Source organism: Heloderma suspectum, chromosome 7 (genome assembly GCF_057233095.1).
Source record: "Heloderma suspectum isolate Gila_16-S chromosome 7, 16-S_ref, whole genome shotgun sequence".
Classification (NCBI taxonomy): domain Eukaryota; kingdom Metazoa; phylum Chordata; class Lepidosauria; order Squamata; family Helodermatidae; genus Heloderma; species Heloderma suspectum.
Window position 1 is genome coordinate 83,563,418 of NC_139464.1, and position 21,583 is coordinate 83,585,000.

Here is a 21,583-nt window from a genome sequence, read left to right on the forward strand (position 1 = left end):
GTACGAATCCCTTCCTTTTGTACAAACTGGAAGGCTCGTGTAACGGAAGGCGGGGGAACTATTTCAGATAAAATTTTGATACAAGGACCAAATCAAATCTCAGCCTGATCTTAAGAGGTCTTGCATATGACATATTCTAATAAATTTAGAAGGCAGCATTTAAAAATCATACCGTTGTTGTTCCTTAGACCTCCAGTCTCCTTTCTCCCTGAGCAATACTGGTTTAAGTGTCTAGAAATGGTCACTAAATAAACCGGCTAGGCAGGTGTCAATTCATTTCTGCTGGGCTCATCTGCCTTCAGCCATTAATCCACTTCCTCAAAGTGCAAGCTTCAAGGTCCATTTTTTCCACTGGTAGCTCTGAATTTGCCAGTCAGAGCCAAACCAGCCTCTCTGACCAGATTGGTCAAAGGTTCATAAGGAAAAGTCTGTCCACGCTTTTGGCCTTGGGGAAAAAAAAGTACTCTGGTGCAAGAAAGGTGTTAGAATGTATATTTTTGTTCCATGTCAGATTCCAAACCATCCATTTGTCTGTTTCTGGTCTGAAAGGAGGGGATGAGGGAAGGGCTGAGGAAATTCTGTATCCAATCAGACGAATTCTGAGGCTTCTCCAAGAATCTGCCCCTCCCATAACTTTCTCCTTTGTGGTGTTGGGCAGGGGGAGAAGCTCCGTCTAGAAGGCTAATTACCCTTCTAGTCTTACTTTTGACAGCTAGAGGAACTTCTGTTATTAGGTACTGTGGTCATACTTGCTGGCAGCCTGAGAGGAAGGAGGGTGGGGAGGATGGCCGATGGTGCATCATAGCTGGATGCAGAGGGCGCCCAGGAAAAGACAGAGCTACAAACCTCATGTGAGAAGCACTACGTCTCCACAGACAGCCATATGGGGACGTTCACCTATCCGACTGCTGCCCCAGCCATCGTTCACCTATGGCCATGGCCAGCCCAGAATGAAACCCAACCTCGAAGGGGGTGGTGGTGGCACGGAACCTGGGAGCGGACTGCATCCACTTCTACTCCTTATTCTTGCTACAAACACAGGTGGGGATTAATTGACTGATTATTGATGAAGGAAGATTGATTTCATATTTCTTTGCATCAAGCCATTCAGAATACCAAGAAAGCTAACAGAAGACTCTCTGATCAACCAAAGTGACTTGTGTGTGTGCCTCCTGAATCAAATGCTTCCAGGCCAGCCACTACTCCAACTAGATATTTTTTTGTTTATATATTTTTGGATGTCTCAGAGGAAAAGGTTGCAAATGACATTTCATATCTTTCTCCTTGTTTTCTCCCAAAGACTTGCCCTACACCTGTGCATATTAGCAGAAAGGAGTAGTTTTGTGTAGAAAGCTATTTCTAAATAGACTTCTAAGCCCAAAGAGTGTCCGGCTTTTAACTAGTCCTTATGACAAGGTGGTTTTGCAATCTGGCATTTAAATGTATAAAGCCCTTACTAAAATTGCGCTGCTCCAAGAATCTACCCTGCCCCATAACTAACTCCTTTGGCTATTTATTTAAATTGTTTATAAATAGCAGTAGCACTACATGTAGCTGCTACCATAATAACTGAAATATAATACTGTTTTGTGGTAGAGGAAATTGCAACAGATGGTCAGATAAAATGGAAAAAAGTCAATAATACAAAAAGGAACACTATATAAATGTAAGGCACAGTGAGGAACCTTTTTTCTGTCACAGTCCACATTGACTTGGAATGTGTCTGGAGCCACATGTCAGCAGTGGCCAGAACCAGAAGTGGACAGGCTACCCTGTTGGAGGAATATGCAGGAGTTATTAGTGGGGGGGGGGGGGATTAAAGGCAGAAGAAAAATCCACCTAGCAATATTGTTTTGGCAGAGAGATGAAATAATATTTCTCTGCAGACCAATGTAAACCTTCAGATACATTTTTAACAACTTTGTATTAAAGTAGTACTGTTCAGATGGTCTCTTTGTCACTCTCTCATTAATCTACAAACTCCATATACATCTGTCTATACAAACTCATGTGTGTGTACACGTGTGTTGATAAGATCTGTGGTTTCCCCTATAGGATCTGATCCCAGCTTATGACTTGGGTCTTTCAAGGTGCTCAAATAATCAGCTTTGACTGGCTTGTTGAAAAATATGTATAAAAAGACCAAAAAAAGAGAGCTCTTGATAAAGTAAATATATGGAAAATCTGAGTCCATAGCAATAATGTAATGTGAAATATATTGTAATGGTAAGTGCTGCTTTAAAATATTCAGATGTGAAGAGCATGGGTTATTTTGGCTCACTGTGATAGCTCAGTATTAAGTATTCTCTTTTATTTAATACAAATCTCTGCAAATCCTAGTCTAGTGAGCTTTCAAAATGAAAGCATGAATACTGCAGACATGTTAAAGATGGGCAAGAAACTGAAAAATTGCTCTTGTGAAAATGTGGAAAAATAAGGAATTCATAATGCCAGTGAAAATTAGAATATATAGGGTAGTATCTTATTATGCCATTGTGATACCAGAAGCGACCACTCGCACAATTTTCCCAGAGCTTGCAGAAATGAGCTTTGCTGACCTGTCCCAATCAAGAAATGAGCAGTTCCACTCATTTTGGGGCTTACTTTATGAAGCGCTAAATCCCTGTTGTGCAAGCAGTTGCTCCTGCTGATGCAACACAATCAGCGGGAGCACAGCGGTCCCTTTGGATACTGCCCATAGTATTATATAATTTAAAGAGCTATTGGACTAAGTATTTAGGAGCAAAATTAATTTCTGTATCATACATTTGTATGTTTGTCATATCTCTTTTATTTGTGTTGCCCATCAGAACCTTTGGGCAAACATCTGTATTGTATTGTGCTTATGGTGCAGCCTATGCCAGTGATTGAACTGAAATGATGTCACAGAATATAAATTGCTCAGTGGACTAAAGGGTTAGCAGTCAAGTTTCTGTGAGAAAATGGAAGGTTGTCAGTTTGACTTGGATTAAACCTCACACAGGTGATGGCGTGTGCCAGCCTTTCCCAACCTGGTTGTTGTTGTTGTTGTTCAGTCGTTCAGTCGTGTCCGACTCTTCGTGACCCCATGGACCATAGCACGCCAGGCCTTCCTGTCCTGCGCTCTCTCCCGGAGCGTGCTCAAGTTCATATTCATTGCATCCGTGATGCTATCTAGCCATCTCATCCTCTGCCGTCCCCTTCTCCTTTTGCCTTCAGTCTTTCCCAGCATCAGGGTCTTTTCCAGGGAGTTTTCTCTTCGCATTAGGTGGCCAAAATATTGGAGCTTCAGCTTCATTATCTGTCCTTCCAAAGAGCACTCAGGGTTGATTTCCTTTAGGATGGACTGATTTGACCTCCTTGCAGTCCAGGGCACTCGTAAGAGTCTTCTCCAGCACCACAGTTCGAAAGCATCAATTCTTCGGCGCTCAGCCTTCCTTATAGTCCAGCTCTCACAGCCATACATTACTACTGGGAAAACCATAGCTTTGATTAGACGGACCTTTGTCGGCAAGGTGATGTCTCTGCTTCTTACTATGCTGTCTAGGTTTGCCATAGCTTTCCTCCCAAGGAGCAAGCGTCTTTTAATTTCATGGCTACAGTCACCGTCTGCGGTGATCTTGGAGCCCAAGAAAGTAAAATCTGTCACTGCTTCCATTTCTTCCCCTTCTATATGCCAGGAAGTGATAGGGCCAGATGCCATGATCTTAGTTTTTTTAATGTTGAGTTTCAAACCAGCTTTTGCACTCTCCTCTTTCACCCTCAACAAGAGGCTCTTGAGATCCTCTTCGCTTTCTGCCATTAGGGTGGTATCGTCTGCATATCGGAGGTTGTTGATAATTCTCCCGGCAATCTTAATTCCGATCTCTGATTCATCCAACCCGGCATTTCTCATGATGTACTCTGCATATAAGATAAATAAGCAGGGTGACAATATGCAGCCTTGTCGTACTCCTTTCCCAATTTTGAACCACTCGGTTGTTCCATGTCTGGTTCTTACTGTTGCTTCTTGACCCTCGTACAGGTTTCTCAGGAGACAGGTAAGGTGGTCTGGTACTCCCATCACTTTAAGAATTTGCCACAGTTTGTTGTGATCCACACAATCCAAGGCTTTAGCGTAGTCAATGAAGCAGAAATAGACGTTTTTCTGGAATTCTCTTGCTTTCTCCATGATGCAGCGAATGTTGGCGATTTGATCTCTAGTTCCTCTGCCTCTTCGAAACCCAGCTTGTACTTCCGGTAGTTCTCGGTTCGCATACTGCTGAAGCCTAGCTTGTAGGATTTTGAGCATCACCTTGCTGGCATGTGAAATGAGCGCAATGGTGCGGTAGTTTGAACACTCTTTGGCGTTGCCCTTCTTTGGAATTGGAATGTAAACTGACCTTTTCCAGTCTTGTGGCCACTGTTGAGTGTTCCAGATTTGTTGGCATATTGAATGCAGCACTTTAACAGCATCATCTTTGAGGATTTTAAATAGCTCGGCTGGAATACTGTCATCTCCGCTAGCTTTGTTGTTACTAATGCTTCCTAAGGCCCACTTGACTTCACTCTCGAGGATGTCCGGCTCAAGTTCAGTGACCGCACTATCATGGCTATCAGGGACATTCAAATCTTTCCTGTATAGTTCTTCTGTGTATTCTTGCCACCTCTTCTTAATCTCATCTGCTTCTGTTAGGTCCCTGCCTTCTTTGTCCTTTATCATGCCCGTCTTTGCACAAAACGTTCCCTTGAGATCTCCAATTTTCTTGAAGAGATCTCTAGTCTTTCCCATTCTGTTGTTTTCCTCGATTTCTTTGCATTGTTCATTTAAGAAGGCCTTCTTGTCTCTCCTTGCTATTCTCTGGAACTCTGCATTCAGTTGGGTATATCTTCCCCTTTCTCCCTTGCTTTTCGCTTCCCTTCTTTCGTGAACTACTTGTAAAGCCTCATCAGACAGCCACTTGGCTTTCTTGCATTTCTTTTTCTTTGGGACGGATTTCGTTGCTGCCTCCTGAACAATGTTACGGACCTCCGTCCATAGTTCCTCAGGCACTCTGTCTATCAGGTCTAATCCCTGAAATCTATTCCTCACCTCCACTGTATATTCATCAGGGATATGATTTAGATCATACCTGAAAGGTTTAGTGGCTTTCCCTACGTTCTTCAATTTAAGCCGAAATTTTGCAAGAAGCAGCTCATGATCTGAGCCACAGTCAGCTCCAGGTCTTGTTTTTACTGACTGTATGGAGCTTCTCCATCTTTGGCTGCAAAGGACATAATCAATCTGATTTCGATATTGACCATCTGGTGACGTCCATGTGTAGAGTCGCCTCTTGTGCTGTTGGAAAAGAGTGTTTGCTATGATCAGCATGTTCTCTTGGCAAAACTCTATTAGCTTTTGTCCTGCTTCATTTTGTACACCAAGGCCATGCCTGCCTGTTATCCCGGTGATTTCTTGACTTCCTACTTTAGCATTCCAATCCCCTATGATGAAGAGGACATCTTTTTTTGGTGTTAGTTCTAGAAGGTGTTGTAGGTCTTCATAGAACCGATCAACCTCAGCTTCTTCGGCCTCAGTGGTTGGGGCATAGACTTGAATTACTGTGATGTTGAATGGTTTGCCTTGGATTCGTACTGAGATCATTCTATCATTTTTAAGATTGTACCCCAGTACTGCTTTTCCCACCCTTTTGTTGACTATGAGTGCTACTCCATTTCTTCTAAGGGATTCTTGCCCACAATAGTAGATATGATGGTCACCTGAATTAAATTCGCCCATGCCTGTCCATTTGAGTTCGCTGACTCCCAAGATGTCGATGTTCAATCTTGCCATCTCATGTTTGACCACCTCCAGCTTACCTTGATTCATTGATCTGACATTCCAGGTTCCTAAACAATATTGTTCTTTACAGCATCGGATTTTCTTTTCACCGCCAGACACATCCACAGCTGAGTGTCCTTTCGGGTTTGGCCCAGCCGCTTCACTCTTTCTGGCGCTACTTGGAAATACCCTCTGCTCTTCCCCAGTAGCATATTGGACACCTTCCGACCTGAGGGGCTCATCTTCCGGTGTCATCTCTTTTAGCCTTGTGATACGTTCCATGGGGTTTTCTTGGCAAGAATACTGGAGTGGGTTGCCATTTCCTTCTCCAGTGGACCACATTTTGTCAGAACTCTCTGCCATGACCTGTCCGTCTTGGGTGGCCCTGCACGGCATAGCTTATGGCTTCACTGAGTTACGCAAGCCCCTTCGCCACAACAAGGCAGTGATCCATGAAGGGGTCCCAACCTGGTACCCTCCACATATTTTGTCCTACAATTCCCAGAGTTCCTAATAATTAGCTGTGCTGGCTAGGGCTCATGGGAACTGAAGTTCAAACAACTGGAGGGCACCAAATTGGAAAAGGTTAGAATATGTCTTAGAGGTGTCCCTAGGGAAAGAACCTGCAATTTTTTAGGATAGATGAGGGGCTAGGAAGTTATGATGAAGGAAGAACAGTTTGAGGCTTTTTATTTTTTTTAACTTTCTGTTCAGTTGTCACCTAAGTCATGGAAAGTTAGGTAGGATTGGGTGGATGGTGGGTGTGGAACATACAGTGGCAGAGGCAGAAGGACTTGGACATCCAGGCATTTTTCATGCAAGTACCTAATTCTCCACCCTTCAGGTCCCAAGGACTCCACCAAACCTCTGTTAACATTCCTGCTCCTAAGAGATAGAGAACTGCAAAGATCACTTTAACACTGGAACAGTCCTGTGATATAATACTTCAACATTCTGTGCCCAAAGCACAAATTGAAGAGCCCTGGTAAAACTATTCACTGTGATTAGAAGCTAGGGTTGCTGGTCACAAAGCTACACCCCCCCCCTTTCCCTATCCTGGACTGTATCTCCACGACAGCGGAGAGAGAAGCAAATGAAGGAGTACTGGATTTCTTAAAAGGAATCATCTTTGCTGCACTTTGGTCCATGCAGGGCTCCACGAGCAAGTGCTCTGCACCAGTAAGAATCGGTTCACAGAACATACTTCCTTACGGGGGTGGGGGTTGGAGTGAACATCATCTGACTGGCAGGGACTGCTCAACGAACAAGAGATGCTTACCCCTTCTCCTGCCCTTTCTCCTTTCCCCTGAAATTCCAGATGCACCTGCATTTCAGGAGCAAGCCTCATTGAGCACAGTGGGAGTTACTTCTGAGTAGACACACATATGCTTGTGCTGAAAAAAGGAGTGGGGGGGACACCGGGATGAGAAAGCAGCCCCCTTTCTAACTACAGGATCTCTGTAATGAAGATGTGAAGTAGTTACTTCCTAAGGCAATAAACCAAACCACAGAGAATCGCAGGTTCGGTAAAGCCCTTTACAGGCTTCAGGGAATCAGTGCTGTAAACTGTATTCAATTCAGGGGGATCTCTGTAAATTCTGATGTGTGCAAACCTCATTGAGCACAATAGGAGTTACTTCTGAGTAGACACTAATTGGTGTGTGCTGGGAAAGACAGGGGACAGGAAACACCCCTTGACTGGGGTCAAGGCACACCCCTGGGCAGGGCTATTATACCCAAGGTAAATGCGAGGGTTGGGACACACAACAGCTATACTGTGAAGAATCCGACTTAAGGAATAGAATTGTACTTTAAGCAGCCTCAGGAAATCAGGTTTTTCCCTGATAAGCTCTGAGGCGGCTTCTGGATGGCCACAATGTCATGTATCCCTAACGACCTCAACACATAGCCAGCTTGGACTAAATCGTTGGTGGAGATACCCCCTGGTGTTTTATATCGAGAGCTTAAGGAGAAAAGTATTAGTAGTTTTTGGAGACAGATTTGGCCTGTTTGTATGATCATGGAGGGGAAAATAAGTCATGGTGGCTTATTTCCCCCACCGTGCATGCCGGTCGCATACTGGGGGTGGGGGTGGGATTTCCATAATTACCCGCGCCGGTGCAGCTTGCTGTTTCATGTGAACCTGGTGAGAGTGGCTTGTTGCCATTGTTAACAAGCCACCCCAGAATCCTAAAACAGCCCATGGGTTCTGGGTGGCTTGTTAACCACAGCAACAAGTCGCCCTCACTGGGTTTGCATGACACTGCAAGCCATGCCAATAAGGGTAATTATGCAAATCCCCCCAGAATGTGACTGGCTCGCGCAGTGGGAAAGTAGGCTACTGTGGCTTATTTCCCTCCCTGTGATCAAGTGAACCCGGTCAGTGTTTGTGTCTCGGTGTCCCTGTGAATCTGACTTGTTAATGTCAGGAGGCTTTCAGGTTTGGATTCAGATCTGGCTACTTTGGAGGAGCCCTGCTTCAGTTCTGACATCTGCCGGGTCTGTCTGAATCAGCCCAATCCAGTTCAGGATTTGGCTGAATCTGAATCACAACCATATTTTAAATTTTCTTAATTATTTTGTTTTATCAGTTTCTGAATGTTCACAATGACATATTTTCTGCTTCTTTAATACCACTCCTGCTTGCAGTGTTTGATACTGTTGATTTTAGTTTCATATTACATTGCATCTTTATAAACGACATTGGTACTCATTGAGCAAAAAGCAGTATGGAAAAACGAAATAAATAAATAGATTAATACTGTTGAGAAGCCCTGGGGCATAGCAATACCCATAATACTACAGTGCAATGCAGCTATAAACTTCAAACCTTTAAAACTGACAAAACCATCTGGAGTAATTCTGCAACAATATGTTTTAATTAGGTAACAGGTTGGCTTGCACTATGTTGTGTAGTTTGCAATTTTAATAGCTTTTTAATAAAATCATGATATAGCAAAGGTGTGGAAAGGCTCATATATGGAATGTGGTGGGCAGCCAACTGGATTCATTTAATCCAGTTCTGTACACAGAAACCTAACATTCATTGTAGTACCAAAATTTTCTAAAAGATATGTTTTAGAAGCATGTCAACCATAGTTCGTTATACCTCAGGGCTGGCCTAAGACATTTTGCTGCCTGAGGCATAGGACAAGACACTATCTCCTCCCATTCTATATACTAAAGCCAACCAAAGTGGCAGTTCAATTTTACTTAAGCACACTGGAGATGAGACAGTGTCCTCCACCTGAGGGCAGCAAGCTTAATTAGGGGGTACATGGCAGACACCATGGCACACATAGCTCTGTCCTCCAACACATTGCAACTGATCCCCAGCCTCTAGCATCTGCTGCCTGAGGTGGCTCTCTCACTGCCTACATGGGCCATTTACACCCGTAACATTGCCTAGATGGGGTCTTTATGGCCGCTCTGTGAGCAGTATTAAATTTACAGAAGTACTCGAGTTGCCTTTTTTATTTTGCAAAATGATATGGAAACAATGGGGGCTTGTGGGCAGCACAGGGTATGTGAGGGCAGCTTGGCGCACGCGGGGTACGCGTGCGAGCAGGACCAGGGGCACACAAGTGGGGGCAGAGGTTTGGCAGGTGCCTGGAGGACCTGGATGGGGGCGGGGACATCCGTCCATCCCTAACTGCTACGGAATCCTGATTTTCGCTAGCCACGTATGGTTATCCCACAGAAAAGGAATAGTTTAATATTCAGGCCTTAGCTATTCATTTTATCTTCCACATTCTCCTAGTTCTTCTATAACACCACCCACCAAGCAGCAGACGTTCTCCCTCACTGACTACCAATAGACTCTCTCAACTCCTACCTGTCAACTGTCATTTTTCAACAGCTCTTTTCCACCCAGCTAGAATCCCCAGCCAATCAAAACTGCATTACCTGGTCCAGGCCCATCTAGAAATATTACAAGCGTTTGTCTCCCTCTTCAAAATGTGTCTAAGCAACTACTACACCTTTGACAGTAATAAATCAAGGGCTCAGGCCTACTCAGATACGTTATTGCCTCTCAGAGGCCACACAAAGTAAACATTACAAAACAACAGTTACTTATAGGGATGGGCAAACTCACCCCTGCCCGCCGCCTGCCAGACCCCGCCGCCCGCCCAACTCTGTTTGCTGCATTTGGCAAGCGGTCCACGGGTGAGTGTTCCTGTTGCTCTGCTGAGCCGCCATTTTTCACAGAATGGTGGCTTGACTTTTTCAGTAAATCACCATTTTATGTAAATGGAGGCCGTAAAGTGGACCATTTACACAAAATTATGGGCGTAATGGTCTAATTGCCTGAGTTGGGCAAGTGCGGGTGTCCACGGACTCCAGTCTGGGGGGCCAAGCTGGTGGGAACCTGCCACGTTCAAGCCCCCAACTGGACACTTGCGACATCCCTAGTTATATACATGGCATTTCTTCACACCATGTTACACTTGTTTTAATCCAGGCAAAATCTGTGATTCATTTTGAGCCACCACTGGGCAGATCTGGGATTCTTACATGGGAAAAAGTACATTCCAAAGAGCAGTGAGGGTCTTTGGAAATCCTAGAGAGCAGTAAATAGAGATATCCTAGATCCATCACTACTATTGATGCACAGGTGTTGTTTCGTAAGTGCCGTACTGCTGTCCTTTATATTATAACTGGCTATATGCAGACTAGAGAGTATGACCATGCATGTAACTAGTTTGATCTACTGGCAGATTTAGGCTGCAATCCTCTGCACACTTATTAGTAAGTCCCATTGAACACATTGGGACTTACTCCTGAGTAAATATGCATAGAGTTGCCCTGTTAGTTAAAAACTCAATCTGCTACTGTCTCTTACAGCACAGTAAGTCTTACCTGCACAATGGAGCCAGTCTCTCTGTGTTGCTATTGCCTGACTGCTGCTTCTGGTTCTAGACTGACTAATTACAAGAGCAAAGAGGTTTGTAAGGATCTAAGGTGGCTACAAAAGAGCACTGATTCAAGGGAAAAAACATTCCTTGTTTATGGATTTCTGATACTACCAATACACATTCTGAGTATAGGGCTAAATGTGATTTATTTTGAAACGAGCTTTTAGTGACACTGACTGATGATTGTGGCAGTGGACAGTTGAAGTATGACTGTCGAAGTACATGTATAATTTCTGAGCAGAAGATTGTAACCCTGTGACAAGTTAAGGCTTGTCCTTGGCAGCGCACCTATCTGCATTTGGATGAGGGTTGCCAGCCCCCTGCTCCAGTGCCTTTAACAGCTACTTGATCTGCAAAATTAGCAAATGATAATGCTTATCTTGTGCTGTGAAAATTTCCCCTGCTGATTTCTTCATATGAAGCTGCTGTTAAAAGCACCAGAGCAGACCAAGCTATTTTTTTCTGGCAAGTTGGCAACTCTAGTTTGAATTCTGTAATCAGGTTAAAACTACAAATGATTGCCATTATTTGGAGGATAGCGAGTGTGTACATAGGCTTCTCATTATTCACTGTTACCACTCTTCTGTAAGTGGTAACCTCATGCATGAGTTCTTATGAATCATGGCTTCTATCTATAATATTACTGCTTAAACAATATTTTGTAATCTTGCTAACTCACAACAACTTGGCCAAAGAGACATTATTATTCACAATCCAGAAACTGAGGCTGAGAAACAGTGACTTAATATTCTGCTTGCAATGTTATATTTCCATTTGTGGTATCCATGTTACTAAGAATCTGTTTCTGATCCCTTTAAATCAATTGTATATATAGTCAATTAGATGGGTTTGATTTGTCTATGATATTCCAGTGGTCCATATATATATATATATATATATATATATTCATGAAGAAGTATATTTTATGAACAGAATTATTCTATTTACTTTCAATCGAATTCAAAACATTGAAAATATATGTTCTGGAATTGTCCCCCTTTGTTTTTTTGTTATTCTAAAAAACTAAAAATGTTATTCCATTAGAATAATCATAATTATTATTACTGTTCAGTATATAGAGCTTTCAATCCTAGACTCATACAGCTAGGTGTGAATAGAAGGTCAATAATATCAACTACATCTCCCAAATCAGAAACCTCCATACATCATGGGGGCAGCTATTGCTAAAATGGTGAAAGGAACTTTAATTAATTAATAAGATTTCTAGGCCACCTTTTAGGTGGATTATATAAAAAGGATAAAACATAATTCTAATAAAATACAATTAAAGCAACAGTTAAGACATTTCAAAACCAGAGCAATTTGAAATGGGTTTTCAAGGCTTGTTTAAAAAACCTGTCCATTTCAAACTATGGCCTTTGGAAGGGAATGCCACAAATACAGGGCCACTACCAAAAAGACTTTGTCTGTAGTGCCACAAATACAGGGCCACCAACAAAAAGACCCTGTCTCTAGTGCTCACCAATTTTATTGATCTTAAAGGAAACCCATGAGCAGGGCCTCTGAGGCCATCTCAAGACTTAGGCAGGTTCACATGGGTGCAGGCAGTCCTTCAGATAACCTGGCACCAAAACATTTAGGGCTTTAAAGGCCAGTATCAACACTTGAAATTAGAACAACTAAAATGTCTGTGTAACATACTCCGACCGCCTGGCCCTGAAAAGCATCTAATTGCATCATTCTGCACTAGTTGACATTTCTGAACCATCTTTAAAGGTAGCCCTACATAGCGGTAGTAGTAGTCTAATCTGGATGTCACTAGTGCATAAGTAATTGAGGCCAAGTCTGCTTTCTATAGATAGGTTTGCAGCCGGTGTACCAGTCTAAGCTGGTAAAAGGCACATCTATCTATCTATCTATCTATCTATCTATCTATCGTCTACCTACCTACCTACCTACCTATTTATTACATTTATATCGCACCTTTTTTCCTCCTTAAAGAACCCAGGGTGGCATACATAATCCTCCTCCATTTTATCCTCACAACAACAATCCTGTGAGGTGGGTTGGGCTGACAGTCTGTGACTGGGCCAAAGTCACCCAGTGAGCTGCCATTAGGGATGTATGAAAGTCACTTACCTTTTCGCAGGGGTGCTTTGCGGTGGGGGGGAGGCACTTCGCTTCTCCCCCCGAAGTTCAGGCGAGGGGGGGGAGCCGTCCTGCCTCGCCCGGCCAAAATTCAGGCCGGGGAGAAGCGCCCCGTCTCCCCGGCCGCAAAACAAAAAGTAAAAACAAACAAAACAAAACCCGTGATAGGCTACGTAACGATTAACGTAGCCTATCACGGCTAGATCTCCAAAGTCAGCCGTGATAGGCTACATAAATCGTTACGTAGCCTATCACAGGGTGTTTTTTTTTTTTAACACTTTACCTTGTAATGGCGGCGGCAGCCGGTCGGAAGACTGGCTGCTGCCACCGCCCCCGACGAAAGGCCGACGAACCGCTGCCGGGACCCGCCGCCGGGACCTGCCGCCGGGAGGGACATTCGCCAAAGGTAAGTCCCATCCCGGGAGGGTGGCGGAGAATTTCACCGCCGATTTCGGGGTGCCGAATGCGTTGGCGCTCGGCCCCCCAAAGATTCGGGGAGAAATTCTTCGCCATCCCTAGCTGCCATAGCTGAGTGGGGACTAGAATCCGCATCTCTCAACTCCTAGTCCAACATTCAATGCCATCTGTGCTTCCACAGATAGTGAATGGGGATAGGGAAACTCACCTCAGCCCGCCTCATGCGCTGCTAGCTGGACCCTTGCTGACTGCCCAACCCTGCTCGCTGTGCTTGGTGAGCTGGGTGGTTTGCAGGCGCGCAGTGTGTGGTGTCCCGCTTTTCTGCCAAGCCACCATTTTGCCGAAAATGGCAGCTCTGCCTTTTCTGTAAAGGCCAATTTTACATAAATCGTGGCCATAAATAGGCCCATTTACACAACATTACAGGCAGGTCCATGGACTGGTGTCCAGGAGGCCGAGGCGATGAGAAATTGCTGACCCTCAAGCCCCAACCAGATTCCCATGACATTGTTGCTAAGTCCAGGACTCCAAGCTGCAAACTTGGGGAGAGGGGAAAGTGCAAGGCTAGTTGCAACCTTCTGTCGATATTGGCTGAATTTCCCTATCCATAGTACCTCCATCTTATCTGGCTTAAGCTTCAGCTGTTTGCCATCATCTACTCTAAGACCATGTCCAGGAACCTGAATAGTGTTCCACAGCTTCCCTGGAATCGGTAGATGGAAAAGAGAGGTAGAACTGTATCTCATCCACATACTGATGACACAGCAGCTCATACCTCTCGATGACTTCTCCCAGCAATTTCCTGTAGATGTTAAACAGCATGAAGACAAGGTGTTTGGACACCCCATAAACCAATAGCCATGAGGTGGAACAGAAGTTCTCCAGCATCACCTTCTGGCACAGTCCCTTCAGAAAGGTCTAGGGATAGGCGGATTCCCTACCTGTTGTTCCGGCCGGGAATCCCCCTTGTAGGGAGGCGATCCATTCCTCCCCCCTGGAATCCTCTTTGGCTGACAGCAAAAATTGCTCCACAGCAATTCCTCAAGAGCCACCAGCCAGCTCCGAAACACTAGCGATACGGATGCCATGGCCGTATCGCTGGCTGAGGGGGATTGACCGCGGACGCAAATGGCGTACTGGATGCCATTTGTGTCCCTGCTTCTTTTTTACGTGATAGGCTATGCAAATATTTGCGTAGCCTATCGCGTGAAAATATTTGCTTAGTCTATCATATGAAAAAAAAGCAGGGACGCAAATGGTGTTCATTATGCCATTTGTGGCCGTAAAGGTCTTAGTTTAAGGTAAATGCAGCCATTCACGGCTGCATTTACCTTAATCTAAGACCTTTACGGCCGCAAATGGTGTACTGGACGCCATTTGCATCCAGAGACAGTCCCCCTCAGCCAGCAATACAGCAATGGCGGCCATATCACTGGCGCTCCGGATCCAGCCGAAGAGGATTCTGGAGGGAGGCAGAGTTAAGTGCTCTGTTCCACCACGGACTCCGGGGGTCTGTGGCGGAATTCTCTGCCATCCCTAGAAAGGACTGGAGCCACTGTAACACCATGCCTCCCAAGCCCAACCCAGCAAGGCGGCCCAGAAGGATACCTTAGTAGATGGCATCAAAAGCCTCTGAGAGCTCCAGAAGAACCAACAGGATCACACTCCATCCACTCCCCAGCATACATCATACACCAGGGTGGCAAATGTTTTTGTCCCAAAAGCAGGCCAAAACCTAGACTGGAACAGATCCAAATAATCGGCATATTCCAAAACCACCTGGAGTTGTGAAACTACCACTGTCTAGCACCTTACTCAAGATTGGCGAGGGAATTTATGGGATCTAAGGTAGATTTCTTTAGCAAGGGTCAAACCACTGCTTCCTAAGAATGGTTAGTACGACACTCTTCCTCAGGGAAGCATTTACAGTGTAAGAAGTCCATGTCCCCAACTGATTTCAGTGACCAGGATGGGCAATGATCTAGACAATAAGTGGTAGGCCTCAGCCCTTCAAGAAGCTTGTCCACATCCTCTGGTAGAATTTTCAGTGGGATATGAATATCCAGAGTCTTGAAAATGACATGGAAATCTTGGAATAGTGCAAGAATCTCACTTCCTAAATATATGGAGAGTAGATACCATAGTGGTGGGTTCCGTTTATTGGATAGTAGATATGATAGTGATGGTGTCTACCAATCAGATTGGGGGCAATGCTTTATGTTCCATGCTCATTGCCTACAGTATTACGCTACAGGGCTGGGGAATAGCTGCCTCGAAAGCTGCTCCCTGGCCCGATAGTGTAGTACTGTAAACAATGAGTATGGAAGAGAAATCATCCACTTCAGTCTGATTGGTAGACACCTCCAACAGCTCGATACCTACTCTCCATTATATTAAACCTACAACTATGGTATCAAGTCTCCATCAGGGAGAGCCCACCATATAGTTTAAAGTACTAAAGATAATTATGGAGGTTCCAGAAAAACTGAGTTTAGATCTGGCCTAGTGTTGAATTAAATCATGGGCCTAGCAGGGATTTCGTCTCATATAATATAATCCTTAGGATGACAGTCAGAGCAAGAGTGAACAGGACAGTACAAGAAGGAATTAGTCACATCAGAAAGCCAAATCAGTTGCAGTAGAGGATGGTGAAAAGTAGAAGGTGCTTTCAAATCTTTCTCTTGTTAGCCCTCTTAACTACCATATGAGGCTTAGTAGGTCCACATCTATCTAAAATTGTTGTACACAGTTTTGTTAATAACTCCTTGTCAAATCAAATGTATTATTAAAATACAGACACCTGCTGACACCTTGTCTCCAAAATACAGGTGGTGCTGCTAGGCCTGTTTAACCTAGGCATGTATGAAAGTCACTTACCTTTTCGAAGGGTGACATTCGCGGTGGGGGGGAGGCGCTTCGTCCCTCCCCCCGAAATTCTCTCTGGCCGGCTCCGCTCTGCAGACATTCTGCGGAGCCGCCAGCCGGGGCCGCCCACAGCCAGACATCCGGCCGCTGGGCACCCAGCAGGGACACAAATGGCGGCGGCCGTAGCCGCCACCATTTGCGTCCCTGTATTTTGCCGTGATAGGCTACGTAAATATTTACGTAGCCTATCACGGCAAAAAAACAAACCAGCGGACACAAATGGCGGTGGCTACAGCGGCCTCCATTTGCATTCCCTTTTTTTTGGCCATTTTAGCCTACATAAATATTTACGTAGGCTAAAATGGCAAAAAAAAAGGGAACGCAAATGGGGACCGCCGTAGCCACCGCCATTTGCGTTCCCTTAGTTAAGCCATGATAGGCTACGTAAGTATTTACGTAGCCTATCATGGCTATGATGAGGAACCGAATGGCAGCCACAGACGTGGCCGCCATTTGCTATGCAGCACGGACGGCAGCAGGTAGGTGCTCCATTCCGGGCCATTTCGCGGGGTGGGGGTTGGGGGGGCTTCATTCCACCACGGATTTCGGGGGGCCGAATGCACTGGCATTCTGCCTCACCAAGATCCGTGGCGGAATTCTCTGACATCCCTAGTTTAACCTCATGGTAAATGAGGCACGGAAAAATGAAGTTAATTTCAAAAGTCAGGTGGCAAATGTGTAAATACAACACAGGTGTCCTCAGTATGAGGCTGCTACTGTAGACAATAGTCCAGTGTAAAGCATTGAAATTCGCTATTTTGAATAATACTTTTCTTTTTTCTACACACATAATGAGGGTGGTAAGTGGAGATTATGGCAATTAGTCCTTTGAGAATAGTTTTTAGAACCAAAATATCATTTTAAGTCTTAAATGTGCATAAAAGTGTTTTCTACATTGGGGGGAAATGGTTTTTAACAGTTACTCCATTTCCCAGGTTTTCTGAGGTATTGCATTAAATGAAAAACCTCAGTCAGTAGTTCCTGCATTTGCCTATTTCTGGTGTTAATTATCTTTTGTTTGCCCTTGATAATCCTGAGGTTGGTATGCAGATAATGAAGGCTGCAGAATCATCTCGGAGTGGAAAAAACAATGGCATTGTCAATTCGGCATCACAACACTTTATAAATTATGAATGTTATCTACATTAAGGAGAATAGTAGACTTTTAAAATTACTTCCATGAATAGATTAAATTACAAGTATTATTACATTTCATTTTATTAAGTGCATCTTAGTAGTTATTAGTGCAAATGAACATGTTCTCTCAATTACATAATAACATTAGAACTAAAAATTATGCATCAACACTCCCAAATGCATAATGCAGCTTTTTATATTAATCACCCCAAACAATATTTTTCAGTTTATATGGAGACAATTATTACCTGTCCAACAATAACATTGTTATTGCTTTATTAAAATTCAAGAGCTATCTTTCCAGATAAAAAGCTTGGGTTTCTTCCTTTTTAAAAAACTATTTTAGAAAAAGGCTTCAGTCTCAGAAACAAAATGCAAATCTTGTAATGGTTCAATTTTAATCTAATTATATAAAACAAAGCTTAGATATTACACTTTTAAGTGTGCTTGTGAAAGTACCAGTAATTTAATACTACTTTTTATTTAGGATTAAAATGGGGTAACTTTGTTTGGTTTTGAAAAGTCCCACAGATCTATTTTGAGGGGGTCCTATGTATGTGTTTTTTTACAGCTACCATCATAATAACCCTTTTCGGAACAATATTTTTTCTGCACTAAAGCTGCAAAGTTCCTGGTTTTATTTCCATTACAATGTATGGGGAAATGCTGTTAAAGAGCAGGCTCATAGGTAGGAGGACATAGAAAATCAATGGGACAGACTACTTTAGAAGGAGACCCTACTGTGCTTCCCTTTAAAGGTTCATGTATTCAGTTTTCAGTTATGCACGGTCAAATCCACTAATGCCAATGGGATTCTTTCATGAGGAACTAGGTGTAGGACTGCAGTCTTGATGGTGTTTGTAGAAAACACACGAACAGTATTTCCTCAAATAATATTAATTACAAAAATCACATGTCCATTTTGAAAATGGGATTCTGAAATACAAGATCATGGGGGGGGGAATCCAGCTTAAACTGGAAAAACATTTGGATCGTAAGGCATACTCAGAAATACTCATTAAGCTTTCTTCTAACAAATGATTGGTGAGTATTTGAAGGGGGCAGACTGGCACTGAGTGAAACACCCCTCCCAACACAGGAGGAAGGGGAACCACCATGAGCATAGCAATAATGTTCAGCATTTTGCTGCACTTTTGGATCTGTGGATCAGGTTGTGCAACTGGACCTGTTGGGTACATAGATTTTTCATTCCTGCAGCAGTCTCTTGTGCATACAGTGGGGTTGATACATGAACAGAAATATGTTCCTGTGCACAGACAACAGACTGTATTTTCAGTCTCTGGAGGGGCAGAGTAATGACATATGCATGGAAATAGTTTCCAGTCTCAATTCTTTTCCTTCTTGGGGCCAAAAGAAGACATGGTGTAAACTATCAACAGGGCAATAGATCAATATTCCCCTCTTCCCTTTCCAAAATAAGTATATTCCCCTTCCAAGTCTTTGTAAGTTTAAGCGTTAAAACAGTAAATGCACTGTAATGTTAATTTTTCTATTTACAGTACCTTATCTCTATGTTTACAGCACTATCTTTATGGCTTTCTAATTAACAATGACAGTTTCCTGAGGATAATTCAGATAGAACAGAGAATAAAAAACACATTTAGGACATGATCTGGCCAAAGTTAAGCACTTTTAAGCCCTGTTGATTTCAGTAGGAGAGTTATGCATATGCTTAAATCTGTTTCATTGAAATAAATGGGATTTAAATATGCTTAGCTTTGGCTGGATTATGTGCTTGATTTTTACAGGAGGATTGGAAAGTGTTGTTTTCCCCATGATAATTATTTCAGGTGAAACCAGTGTGTCTTTGCTTCTTCCTCTTTCTTTTTGTATCACATACCACTCTCATTCACACAGACACACACACGCAATTTGGTCCATTCTGCTTTTCTGAAAAGTTGTTGGTAGTTTTGTTGTGGTGTCACACAGTAAAATATAACAATGCATTTTGGACTGATGGATTTTTGGGGGACTTGTAATTATTGATATTGTAGAGCTACCAAAAATAAATAAGAGACGAATATGGAGCCAGATATATTAAGCCAGATCACAGCCAATAAATCCACCTTGAATGCAAAATAATAAAATGCCAAGACATACTTCCTTTATCATCTGAGAATGTAACAATCATTACTATTTACTTGATTAAGCAAGAAGGTTATTTAAATGTGGAAAAATTGCATATTTTCTAAGACTATTAAAAAGGGACTTACTTTTCCCTGCAAGTACAACAAGATATCTAAGGTGTATTGAGTAAATAATTGTGTTTAATCTTTGTTTTCAGTCCTTTTCCTCTAAAGGCTATGAAAGGCTTTATTCATGATAATTCAGAGGATGCCTGTGGATTTATACCCAGCCGTGCATACTTAAAATCAGTAAACACACTAATTGGTCACTGCATGAAAATATGAGCAATTAGACACCTTTTATATTAGTGATGCTTTGAATGACCAGATGATATCTTCTGTCCTAATGTTATTAGATAAAGTTATACTTTTTATCACCCCACTGTAGCAGAATAAAAATGCACAAGACAATACATTGACTTGAATTAATGTACTTTAGTTGACAAAATAACTAGCCTTTTTAGTTCCAATTAGTCAGTTATAATGTGCTAGCAATGTTATCAAAAATTCAGCACAATTGAATTGTCTTTATATCTGTCTAATTCAGTTAGTCTTGACATTTTGCTATTTAAAAAGTTTCGGGTATTACAGAGTTAACTATTCCCTTGAAATTACTCCTATTTAAGAAGAAAAATCATATTACTTTCTTAATCTTTCTAATTCTTCTCTCCTAAGATCATCTTGGATTTGTTCCTTTAACACCGACTCTTAGCGCAGTGTTGATTTCTGTATTAATGAATTGAGAAGATGACATCAGGCTCTTAGGTAAGTGCTATAAACTCAGTCCTATGAATTTGCAGCAAGGTACCAAGTATAAAGAAGAAATTATTCTTTGTCCATTTGCACATCAGTGTTGCTTTGAAAGGTAATTAGTTTGATATTATATAGGTAGCACACAAAAAATCATGTAGTAGTTTGTGATCTGTCTTTTGATCATCACAAGAAAAATTTCTGCTGGGAAATGAAAGGCAGACATAATTCACTAAAATTACACTGAATCCTCTCTAATCAATAAAGATAAATCAACTGTTAGTTGTTAAATCGATCCTCTCTTTTATTGAGATATATTGCTTTGATTGTTTTAGGGATAATTGTTTCACGGATTTTTTTTATGATGATTAGCTGTTGAGACAACAGTAAACTTGATGCAGGGCCACTGAATAACTGTGTTTAAGGATGCATTTGTTTCTTCTAGCTCGTAGCTTTAGTGATATCAACACGGATTTATATGATTTTAGGGAATGTAATGGGGTGAAGCTGATTTTCTTTCTTTTTAAATGAACTGCCTCTTGTGTTTGTTTTTCTTTTATAAAGATGTCAGCTCTTGCCAACATAAATATTCACTGATGCAATTTCCTTTTCCTGCTTTTATCATTAGTTTGATTCCTGACATATATCATTTGAAAAAGTTTAGATAAACTTTTATGATTTTTTTTAAAAAATGCTTGAGCTTGTCTAAGAATGCTGAAATTGGTAACTGAACAATTTCTTCAAAGGGAATAATGCAAAATAAGTGTAAAATAAAAAAAAAGATTTAGGAAATTCAAAATAGTTCCTCCTCTTCATCCATTTGTAATTTGAGATTTGTATACATCTGTGTATAATTTGAACTAATCACCCATCACATAATAGTTGTACAATTAACATGTACAGAGAGGACAAGGAGGAAAGAGAGAGAAGGACACAGAGAAATTAGTTTGGGCAAAACTGTGCAGAGGCAAAGTACTCTGACCTGGATTTTCCATCTAGAATAAAATAAATGAGTCATATTTCTTATAGAATGCACAGAGAACAAATTGTGCATGCTGCATGTGCAAATAATGGATAAAAATACTTTTTTAACTGCACAATATTTTCTGTCAACCAAACTTTTCATTAATAAGCATTAGGCAATTGATGTAATTTAATGAACATCCTGACTTGAGCACCTTTTAATACAAATGCTCAAATTGGAAACTGTTCTATTTCTGTTCAAAATGCTATATAAGATAATAACATGTGTTTGTTTTTAAATGACCAATAATGCCTAGTATCTAATACAAGGCATTCCTTTAATTGGACAGCAATTTCACTGGTGTGAGCTTTTAAATGACTTGATATTATTTCTTAACACCTTTGAAAGCAACAAAGAAATAAAGTTGGATTTGCATTTA

At 42.2% G+C, this 21,583-nt stretch overlaps 1 long non-coding RNA gene across 2 annotated transcripts in view; it reads left to right on the forward strand.

Moving 5' to 3' along the window:
* Positions 1–21,583, forward strand: part of LOC146340014 (uncharacterized) — a 44,033-nt gene that overhangs the window by 15,336 nt on the left and 7,114 nt on the right. For both annotated transcript variants that reach the window (XR_014784435.1, XR_014784436.1), the window contains exon 3: positions 20,106–20,195. This is a non-coding gene — a long non-coding RNA (uncharacterized LOC146340014). The remainder of the gene's footprint in view (positions 1–20,105; positions 20,196–21,583) is intronic.